A 12,105-nucleotide genomic window follows, 5' to 3' on the forward strand; every position below is an offset into this window, starting at 1 on the left:
AAGGAGAAAGTTTTGGACTAAATTGTAAAATTCCCATATTTTGCACCGAGGTAAGTTTGTATGTAAATAATACATTAATTTCATTTAAATTCTTATATTTCAGCCTATTATATGTATATACTAGCTGATGTTGAAGTATAAATCGACTATTGGAAGAATGGAAATAAATAATAGAAAAAGAGATCCCGGTTGAACATTCGGAAAAATCGAATAAAATAGAGGGAGCGTAGCTAGGTCACATGTATGATACTGAGTGCACATCATGTGTACAAGAAAGCTACGAGATACAATGTAGTAGCTAGGTCACATGTGTGATACGGGATGTATCCCATGTAGACAAGAGAGCTACATGAGAGATAAATGTAGCTAGGTCGGATGCGTGATTCCAAGTGAAGGACACCATGTAGACAAGAGAGCTACGAGACAAATCGGCTAGGTCGCATGAGTGGTACTAAGTGTTCACCATGTGTACAAGAGAGCCGAATTAAATGAAATATGATGGTGGTGTGTCTTTGAAACCATCAAGTATCGAGGATTAATCCGAATTGTTCAACGGGATGGTTTTGTGGAAACATTGTAGTCATAGACCTACACTTGTGATGTATGAAATGTGGTGAAAATGATTTGTGGTATATATATATATGTAAGTTAAAATGAGGTTAGTATAAAGAATGTGTGAAAGAATGAAATTAGCATTAAAACTGTTTTTGGACAAGAGCGATGACGTGATTTTGAAAATTCACCAAAAATAGAAGGAATTTAATTAGAGGTTGAATGAGATGTAAAATTAAAGGTTAATGAGTCTATTTTCATATAAAAGAAACAGAGCAAGCAAAGGAAGTCTATTGTGTGAGACTTGCTCAGGATGACTATGTAATCCCCTATTTCAACTTTGAAAAATCATTACAAATTGTACAAAACAAATTAAGAAATATAGTTTATATGCATAAATTCCTTATTGAGTCTAGTTTTAAATGAAATAGGTTTCATGGTTATTTGAATTGTATACTGAGAGAAATTTAATTCGTAGTGAACAGGAGTCAGATCAGTTGAGCTGTGTAACAGGGGAAACTTTAACTAATAAAATGTACTACTTGGCTAAACCAAAAATTCTAGAAAAAAATTAGTAAGAAGTTTTATGAGTCTAGATTCAAGGAAATTTTATGGATTTGAATTTCGAGTTTCGTAACTAGAGTTATGATTTATTTAGTGATCATGACGCAGGAGGGACAACTTGATCAAATTGGAGTAAACAATAAAATTAAAAATATGACATAATTGAGTTATGTTGTAAACATATTAGATTTCTTATTTGTTATTTATATACCTACTTACTAAGCTATAAGCTTACTTTCTTTTCTCTCCTTTGTCTTATAGTGTCATTCAGCTAGCACAGGAGTCAGAGATCGTAGAAGATCCGCCCGCACTATCAATACTCTTGGTATCTGAACTCAACATTTTGAAATATGGCATGTATAGCAGACTTAGTTATTTTGTTACGTGTCATAATTGTCTAGGTTCAAATTACTACTTATAGTATCAAACTAATCATTTTGTACGAAGCCTTTAAAGTTGGTTTGTATTGTTAATGGCATATGTTATAATGATCAAATTGCACGCCATATTTTTGTTGGGTTTATTTAATAGCATATACTATAATTTGTTAATACCTCGTACCCTGTTCCAGCAACGGATATGGGTAAGGGGTGTTACACCAAAAGTACCAGCAAGTTGATCGATAGTGTGACGATATTTCTGATGATCCCCGATATCTGAGCTAGCCTTGATAATCTATAAAACAGGGAAAGAACACACAAAGTAAGCTTAAAAGCTTAGTAAGCCATATACAAATAAAGTCATCATATGAATATTTGCATATCAATTCAAATATGCTAAGCATATTTAAACACATACAAGTTCATAAACCTTTCTCATTTGTACACATATTCAATATCATAATTGAATTCATCAAATACTTCCCTTTTCAATACTTGTATGAATCTTGTACGTACCTGAGTTACTTAAGTCATTCACACATTCTTTCTTGACTTGACTTTGCCTATTGAACCATTCAGAATCATTAAGGATACTCGAAAATCACATAAAACTCATACAATGCCATATCCCAGATATGGTCTGCACCAACCTGAAATAGGGCCTAGTCGGAACAGTGGTTATGAGACCACAAATCTGAAGTAGAAATATTTATTTTATGACTATTTTAGAGTCCATGATATGTTTGAGTGATTGTGTGCAAATTTTGTTAAGTAAATTTTATTGATAACGTGCCCAATTTTATTAATGGGATTAAATAGCATTAATTACAAAATATGAGTTCTAGAATATAAGTAATTATTTAAAATGGGGGTTTAAATTAGAGGTCTTTAAATGGAAAATAGACCATCATATTTTGGTATGGACAAAACTAGACATGGAAGGGTAAAAATTGAAGGGTTAGTAAAAAGGCATTTTGGTCATTTGGGTGTTTTAAGGCATAAAAGACAAAATAAAAGCACAAAAATCTGCTTATCTTCTTCATATGGCTATTGAAATTTACATGACTCTATGGCTAGGTTTCAAGCTTTTCAGAGCTCAATTGTAAGTGTATTTGAGCCCCGTTTTTAATGTTCTTCGTATTTTTGAGATCCTAAAAGCTTAACCTTTCTATTTCTACCATTTATTTGCATGAAAAATGAAGTTTAAAAAATTGGCCCATGCTAGATAATTGTGCATTTTGATGTTTAATGGTAGAATAAGGATGCTTGACGTTAGGAGAACAATTTTTGTTAAGTGATTTTCGTGAAAATGGTTAAAACGAGTTAATTAGTAAAAGTTGTTAATGTTTATAAAAGCATGAAATAGTGAGAATTTGAGGTTTCCATAGAAGAGAAAAATGTTCAGCATGTCTTAAACCTTATAGAAAAATGTTCATCATGTCTTAAACCTTATAGAAATCTAATAAATTTCAATTTTTGAGCCTTGGGGTAAATTCATAATTATGCAAAAGTTTAGGGGTAAAAACGTGAATTTTGCCAAATTATGTTTTAGGTCCGAAATGATTAGTACATTAATTAAATGAGTGAATTTCATCATGTTAGATCAAGAAAATCGAGATTTGGGATTAAATCGAGAAAATGCGTGGTTAAAGGAAAAAAAAGAATAATTAGCTGAAATTTCATTTGAGGTAAGTTCGTGTGATTTAATAAGCATGTTATTAATGTTATTATTGTTATACTTTAAAATATCCTTCTTATTATTGTATTGAATTATGTGTTAGTGCTAGGGTGTATGAGAAAATATTATACCCTATGAAATAATCGAAAGCTTAATATGTCGATTTCACTTTGTGAATTTATGAAATATTGGAAATCAATGAAATATGATATCTTGTTGAGATGAGTAAATTATAGAATGATGAAATGAACTGAAATTTCTTATGGTAACGAACCTTGTGAATTGTATGATCAATTCTTCGAACAAGCTTAGCTACGATGTGACCCTTGAGAAATCCTCGATTGGACCTTTGGAAATACCTAAGATACGGACATCTAGACACTGCTGTTATGTGAGCCAGTGTAAGACATGTCTGGGACATGCATCGGCCTCGAGATGTAAGCCAGTGTAAGACATGTCTGGGACATGCATTAGTGTAAGACATGTCTGGGACATGCATCAGCACGGATATATGAGAGCTAGTGTAAGACCATATCTGGGATATGGCATCGGCATCGATATGTGTAAGATTTCCCAATTATCCTCTGGTATTCCAAGTGGTTCAACGGATAGCTCAAAGCTTGCGATGAAGGCGAGAAGGTAAATATATGAGCATGCTGAAAAGGTACAAGTATGTATTCGAAGCTTAAATGCTATTGCGAACATGAAACAATACACCTTTGGTAAGGATACAAATAATTATGTTATGCCTATGAAAATGAAATTGTGGTGACCTTGTGATTATGTTTTATGTTTATGATGTACATATATATTCTTACCATGATGGTTGAAATGTGATTGATGATTATGTGTGAGACTTTGAGGCCACATTAAATTGAGACATGAAATGTATATTCCTTTACTTGGTGGCCTAATGAACATGAAAGGAGAAATGGATTGGGATAAATGCCCATTTAAAAATGATCATAAAAGAGTGAAATATAGTAATAAAACAACTTCGGTCAGCAGCGGTAATCAGAATTTGAAAATACACCAAAAATAGAAGAAAGTGAATTAGAGACTGAATAAACTATGGAATTGAAGCTTATTGAGTCTAGTAGCACATAGAAGAAACGATGTAAGAAAAAGAATTTCATATTATGAGATATTTGAAATTTTGTGAGACATAGTCAGAACTATTTTGAAATCCCCTGTTCTAATTTGGGAAAATATTCAAAAATTGTACACAGATAATTATGGGTTATAATTTATATTCCTAGATTTATTAATGAGTCTATTTTTAATAGAAATAAATTGGAACATAATTAGAGTTCCATATAAGGAGATAATTAATTTTTAGTAAAGATTGGTCGAAGCTATCAAGCAGCAAATCAGGGGTGATTTTACAGAATAAACTGTACTAATTTGCTAAACCAAAAATTCTGAAATTTTATTGGTAAGAAGGTAGATAAGTCTAGTTTCAGGTAAAATTAGTGGATGTTAATTTGGAGTTTTTTAGCTCAGATATAAATAATTTAGTGACTATAACTCGAGGAAACAGCTTGACTGGAACATGAGTGAAAATGCAAATAGGGTTGTATTACCATGAGAAGCAAGTTGATAAATTGGTTATTATTTTCATATGGTCTTACTAAGCTGTAAAGCTTACTCCCTTCCCTCCCTTTCCTTTAGTGTTTTCAGGTTATCTCGGGATTGGAGATCGTCAGAGGAGCATCACACTATCAAGTCACTATCTTTGGAATAATGAAGCATACATTAGAAATTTCAAGTGAGTGGCATGTATAGGAATCTATTTGATTGAACATGAGTGCTTGATTAATAAGTTGGTAACCATAATATAATGATAAAGTGGTCATCAAAATGACAAGTCTTATGAATGTGAAATAAGGAGTCTAGACTTGGTATTGCATGAGTAGATGTATTACTTGTAAGAGGACATGTTAATGTTAAGGATATGTCTTAATAAAGAGTTTTTAATCACTAAGATGATTCCATGATTTGTGATTTTGATGTGCATAAGGCTGTAAAAGATTATGGGTAACATGAAGGCTTGGAAAATAGCCTAATTGTTGGCCACACAAGCTGAGACATGGCCGTGTGTCTCAACCGTGGGCGTGTGGCCCAGCCGTGTGGTTCGATGTGCATGCAAACATCATAAACAGAAAGTTACATGGCCTGAGGACGTGGGCGTGCCAAAGGCATATGGGAGTGTCCCTATGTCCACACGATCATGTGACCCTGTTTCATGGGAAACTTTTCTAAGTTTTCTTGAAATTTCTTAAAGTTCTCAATTTAATCCCGCCGATTAATGTTTTGGGCTTCGTAGACCCAAATAAGGGATGACATGCATGTGTTTGAAAGGTTTTGAATTAAAAGAGATTTTATGGCCCGTTTTTTGTATGGATGTGTATGTTTAAGTCCAGTAATGCCTCGTACCCTATTCCGCGTCAAACATGGGTAAGGGGTGTTACATGGTCTTAAATGTTATCACATATCGATGGCACTGTCCCAAACAAGGTCTTACACGAAATCGACTAACGATACCAATGTCTCAGACATGGTCTTACACGTAATCACAATACAATGTCAATGTCCCAAACATGGTCTTACATGTAATCACGTCTGGATAACCTAATGTCATGACATTCATATCCTATACTATTTCCAAGGTTCGTACGGGACTTTCAGATATTGTAACTTTGTCGATTCTTGCTCATATTTGCTCATTCAACATTCATAGCAATTCAATGATAATAAAACATACATAATTCAATTTAAAGACATTTATTTGCATATGAACTTACCTCGTAGTCAGAATAGGGGACTGGATTGACTATTTGATAACATTCGATTTTCCCGATCTAAATCTGATTTCTTTCTTTCTTGATCTATATACATTAAAAATTAACTCTTTAATTCATCAACACATTCAATTTAGTCCACAAACACATTTTTGGGCATTTTTACACTTTAGCCCCTAAAGTTCCATATTTTTAAATTTAGTCCCTATTTCAAAAAATACACAAAATTCATACAATTTCATTACAGCCAAGCCTATCCGAATTTCATGTAGGTCCCTAACAGCCCAAAAATTTCATGTATTTTATAGTTTAACCCCTCAATTTACACTTTTCACAATGTAATCCTATTTAGGCATTTTTATAAGAAAATCCCTTTACCAAACATGTAAAACTATCAACAAATATTCATTAACCATCCTCAATCATCAAATTACACACACTTTCATCAATGGAAAGTATTGAATTCTTTAACAGTTTTAGAAACGGAGGTATGTGCTGGCTAGTACTCAGAGCAACGATCACAAAAACATAAAAATCATCAAAAATCGAACACAAAACTCATACCTAATAAATCATGCAAGGGCCAAGCTTAATGAAGCTTCAATGGTAGTTTCTTTTCTCTACATTCGGTGGTGGAAGATGATGATAAAGGAAATTTTATGTTTTATTTTATTTAATATAACTTATTAACTAATTTACATTATTAACCTTTAATAAAAACAATAAAAACATATATTGGATGGTCATTTATGTCAAATTTCACTATCAATGGTCTAATATCAACATAAGGACCTTTCATTTAGTAAGCCATAGCAATTAGAAACTTTTAACTTATAGCATGCCACTTTTGCATTTTACGCGATTTAGTCCTTTTCTCAAATTAAGCATCTAAATAATAAAATTATTTCACGAAACTTTCACACATATATAATCACATGCAGTAAGCGTTAAAAATAATTTTAAAATAATTTTATGACCTTGGATTTGTGGTTTCGAAACCATTATTCCAATTTAGCTAAAATCGGGCTGTTATAGGTAAGATTTTGGAGTTTTTGATAGAGTTCCCGATGGTAGTAGGATGGGATAAATCACCTCCGCATAAATTTTTCATCTTGACCCAAGTTTTTATAGGCCGTTGTCCACTCCGTCTTCGACTTGTTGTTAATTGATCCCATCAATCATCGCGTAGTCTGAAAACTCAATTGCTGCCAACTTTACCTTTTTGGCTTCAGAATAATTGTGACACTCAAACACTAATTTAATTTTCTTCTCCTACTCAAGGTATGCCTCCGGATCATACTTGCCTTGGAATGGTGGGATGCAATGTTTGATGTTCTTCAAATCATCGTCCACTCACCCTCGTTCTCTAAGGCCTCGGTTCCTTGGACCTCTCTGCTTTTCACTTTGGTTTGACCCTTGAAAACTTTCGACATCACTTGGTTCATAGAGGTCATCTTGGTTGATTTTCGGGTGGCCTCGGTCTCTTTGTGGACCTTGGGGTGACTGTTCTCATTGGGCCGTTTCCTCGACTCACTTCAAACGCTCATTGAATGACTCCAACTCATTCCGCAACATATGTTGGAGCTCTTGTAATAGAGCTTATTGGTCTAAGTCAGGTACTCGACCTCCTTCGGGGGCTACATTTCTAATGGGTTGTCATCCTCCGCCTTCTGCCATATTATGTTCTGGTCTTCTAGACATAGAAAAATAAAACTTCACAACAAGGCCTCACGTTCACTTGGAAAGAAGGAGTTAATGGCACTCACACTCGTGTTTACACTCTTTTACAGCTTTTTCTTCTCTCTAATGCTCTCATTTCACTCGTGTCTTTTTACACTCATTTCTTCTCTCGTGATTTCGTAGAAAACTCTTTTAGACTTTATCTTTAGTCTAGAGGTCGGCTTCAAAGGGCTTACAAGGGTATTGATGAAAAGGTACAAGGTTGGTTGAAATAAAAGAGTTTAGTCTTGAGTGTGGCGTGAAGGTATATGTTGCTAATAGCAAGGAAGTTGATGATCAAGAATACTAGGAAATGAATACAAACTTTCAACACTTTTTGAAGACAATATTGCTGAATACAAATGAATGCTTTTGATACATGAAATATTTTTCAATTTTTTCGACTTTTTTACGATCCTATTCTGGGATAGCTATTAACTTCTGTACTTTTCATTTTTGCAAGCTCTATTACCAAATGATGCGATCACGGCCTCGTTGAGATGTTTGAGTCATTTTTGTGCCCGACCATCGAACAAAGAAGTATCATTCTAATTTTTAAATATTGTCAAATTTGACAAAGTATGGATGATACAACCACACCTCCCGAGTTGTCGGCTGCCAATGAAGATCCTCTCGAATTGCCCGTAGGACCGATCACCCGAGCTCGAGCAAAGAGATTCAAAGATGCAACAACAACCTTAGTTGATAGAGTTTGGGGTGAAACCATTGCTGGACTTCTTGAAAGCTCTTGGACCAGCAAGCCAAGCAAACCATGCATACTCCTTCAAGCTCAAATCAGCTCAACTTCAACTTAACTTAGCTCAACGAGCTCGTTTCACTCATTTCATTATTGCGTTTATTATCTTGGAATAAATCATTTAAGTTGCTGTTAGTTTTATTATTTATTTGTTTTAATAATTAATTTGTCATAATCTGGACATGTTTTAATTATGTTCTAAATTAAGTACTTAATTAATTAGGACCAATTAAATATGTCTTAACTATTACAAAGATTAATTATGTCCACCTAATTTATGGTGCAAGTTTTATTTATGTTGCCAATTTAATGTGTCTAAAAGGGATTTAATTTGCTGAATTAAATGTTGTAGGTACATTACCCTTGGACGGCATAGGTGCATGGATGATTTAAAATTGGTGTGCTGATCTTTGGTGTTCCCTAAGTGACCATTCAGCCAAACCTTACAACTCTTCAAGAAGACCGATTGGTGCCCAAGACAAATTAAGGTGTTCACACCCACGATTATTCCTTTCACACCAAGGGCTGTTCGGTTTTGTTTGTTCACACATGTGTGGCTGTTCAAATCGGTTTGTTCACATTCTAAGACTATTGAAGTGCTCTAGACAGCTCCTTAATCACATGAACATTCATTTGAATCAAGCAAAGAGATTAATTCCAAATTCAAGCATTTGGCGAACCTATTGATGGCATTTCAGCTCCCAAACAATTCATTCAATTTTTCTATTGAATCAAGGCATCTAGAAGCTGCCCCTTACCGTTCTCCATGCACAAGAAACTTCAAGGAAGTTTCATCAAAAAATTCTGGAATTTTCAAAAACCATTTAGCTACCTCAAGAGCCTATTCGGCTATCCCTTGCATTCACTATAAATTGTGGCTTGTGTTACTTTGTAAAGCACTTTTTGATACTTTTGTTAATGTTATGCTGCCAAAATCGTGAGGCAAACCTTTCTTATATTTTGTTCAAAGATTCGTTTGGCGTTCCTAGCGTTCTAGTTGTGTCAGTTGTGTTCTTTGTCGAAACCGAACTTATCACTACTCGTAGTGTGGCGTTCAAACATACCGAGGTTCCTATCTTGTTAGATAGTGGGTCGAGGTTTTTCCTTTACCAATTCCAAACCGAACTAAAAGAGCTTATAAACAACGGGTCGATACCAAATCGGTATTGGTTCTTGTTTGCACTTCTTGTTCAACCCCATTTCTCCATTTACCTAATTGAACCAATTCCTTCATCCATACCTATTCGGACTCCAAACCCGAATTTTCAAACTCTTCTTACCTATTCTAATCCGAACCCAAAACCAATACCCTTTTTTCCTTCATCTGACCTTTTCAATTAAACCTAACGTAACTTCTCGTAGACGATCGGGCAATCTACATACGACTCGACTCTTCCGAGGTGGATCGTATCATCTGGTATCAGAGCTTGTAAATCGAGAGGTGCCGATGTTCTCAACAAGATCGAAATAGTTTCATAGTTAAAAAAATTCGAATTATTTTCTTGTTATACCAAACCGACCCATTTATCCATCACCCATCTTTGCTACACATAACCGAACCTATTACTAAACTTACCCTTCTTGAAACCTTCCGCTTATTCTAATCCATTATTTTACTTTTATTACTAAAATCCGAGACACGAACGACTCTCTCGAACTACGATCGGGCAACTACGTGAATTCGACTCATCTACCCGGGCCAGATCACATCAATGGAGTTTTGGTGACAAAAAATAGGTTCAAAATGGTTAAGTATAGGATGATATAGGTTCGGCTAACAAGGGAAATAAAAGAAAGGAAATAGTTTGTGGTGATGGAACAAAATGGATTTAAGGGTCAAGAATGAACCAACACTATATACAAGTGTTGACCCGAGACTTATAGGAATCTTAAGGAGATTTGGGAGGTAGGATAGGACCTTGACCCGTTACCTAGGAAGGTATAGTTTTGGTAAACGCCACACTACGAGAGTGGAAAGTTCAGATAAAAGAAACAGTTTGACGCCACTGACTAAACAAATAAGTCAAGCTGAGTCTTAGATGAAATTTGAGAGTAAAAAATGCTCACAAATAAGTCAAAGTTCAATAAAAATGGAAAAAGTCTGAAATACAACTCAATTGGTTCATATTTATAGCTAAATTCCTAGGCTAGCAAAATAGGCATTAAGGTAGCTAAATGGTCATTTGAATTCAACTTAAATGAGCCGAAACTTCTTGGAAATTTCCTAGCAACCTCCTTGAAGCTTCCAGCAGCCTTGGAGATGCCAATGGGTAGCCTTTTTAATGCCTTCTAGTAGCTTGTTATTTAATGAAATGAAAGGTGAGCTGAAATGAGCTGAAAGGTCATGCTTAAATTTGGCCAATGGGGTGCACTTGATTAATTGAGCTGCCTTGATCAGTTGAATAGTGTTGAGCTAATTAAAGACAGCTTGGGGCACTTCAATAGTCTTTAAATGTGAAAACCAAATGTGAGCAGCCCTCCTATGAATACAAAAAACTGAACAACCTTGACATGTGAAAGGAATATTTAGCTGGTGTAAAGCTTTCAAGGTTGCTTTGGAGACTTAGATGCTCAACTTGGGAAAATAAATCAGCAGCTCTCTTTGTCCCTTGGCATACACGAAAAGGTGCTTAGAAGAGATGAACCATCAGCACTCCTTCATTTAAGCCATTCCTTGTATGTAGTTGCACCTAATAATTCAACAAATTTAATTAGTCTTAAGACACATTAATTCGGCAACAACTAGGACATATTAAATCTGTACATTAATTTGGCTGAAGCTAAAACATATTAAAATTATATAATAGGCTAAGACAAATTAATAACATGTATTAACTAGGACATATTTAAAACATGCATTAAAATAGAACACATTTAGAAGGCTGCACATAAATGTTTAATTGTGCAAGAAAGTGACACAACTGTGAATTTGTTTCAGTGGTAAAGTGTTCTGGGAAGTGTCTGAGAAGTCTTGGGTTCAAGCCTGGGCATGTGCAAAAATTTTTGTTTTTAAGGAGTAAACCCTATCTCTAGTCAGTAGGCTTTTAAATAAAAATGGGTGAAACATGACATAAAGAACCTGCTGGACTAGGGGGTAAGTGGCGTGTTACCTATGCCAGAGGGTTGAGGTTCGAATCTTGGTGAAGGCAGTGGAGTGTTTTATTTTGCTACTCTTACTATGTGAGTAGTTGAGGTTGACTGAAACTCAGTTGAGTTGAGTGGAGTTTGAATTGGTGATTGAGGAGATATTTGAGGAGGGATTTTAGGAGAGAATTATGAAAGGTTGAGGTGAGAGGGAGTAGTGTGCTGGTTTTGAATTGTGGCACTCAAGACTTTCGGTTTTGATGAGTTTAGCCACTCTATTTTTGGTTGCTATGATCATTTTGGCTCTCTTCTTTTCTTCTAGAGGCCGAATAGTGCTAGGGAGGTTTGGGAGTATAATTTGTTTTTGCTGATTTTGGTTTTCACTTCTCTTCAGGGTCCTCATTTGTCATTTTACTCTTCTTTTCCCTTCTCTTTAGCCGAATTCTCTCCTTTGAGATTACCAACCCTCCTCTTCTGCATCTTGTGCTTAGAATGATTGTTATCCTTCTCTGCCTCTCTTAATCGGCTACTTCTTAACCGATTTCCCATTCTTTTCTTGCTCTCTCAATT

Source organism: Gossypium arboreum, chromosome 1 (genome assembly GCF_025698485.1).
Source record: "Gossypium arboreum isolate Shixiya-1 chromosome 1, ASM2569848v2, whole genome shotgun sequence".
NCBI classification, from domain to species: Eukaryota; Viridiplantae; Streptophyta; class Magnoliopsida; order Malvales; family Malvaceae; genus Gossypium; species Gossypium arboreum.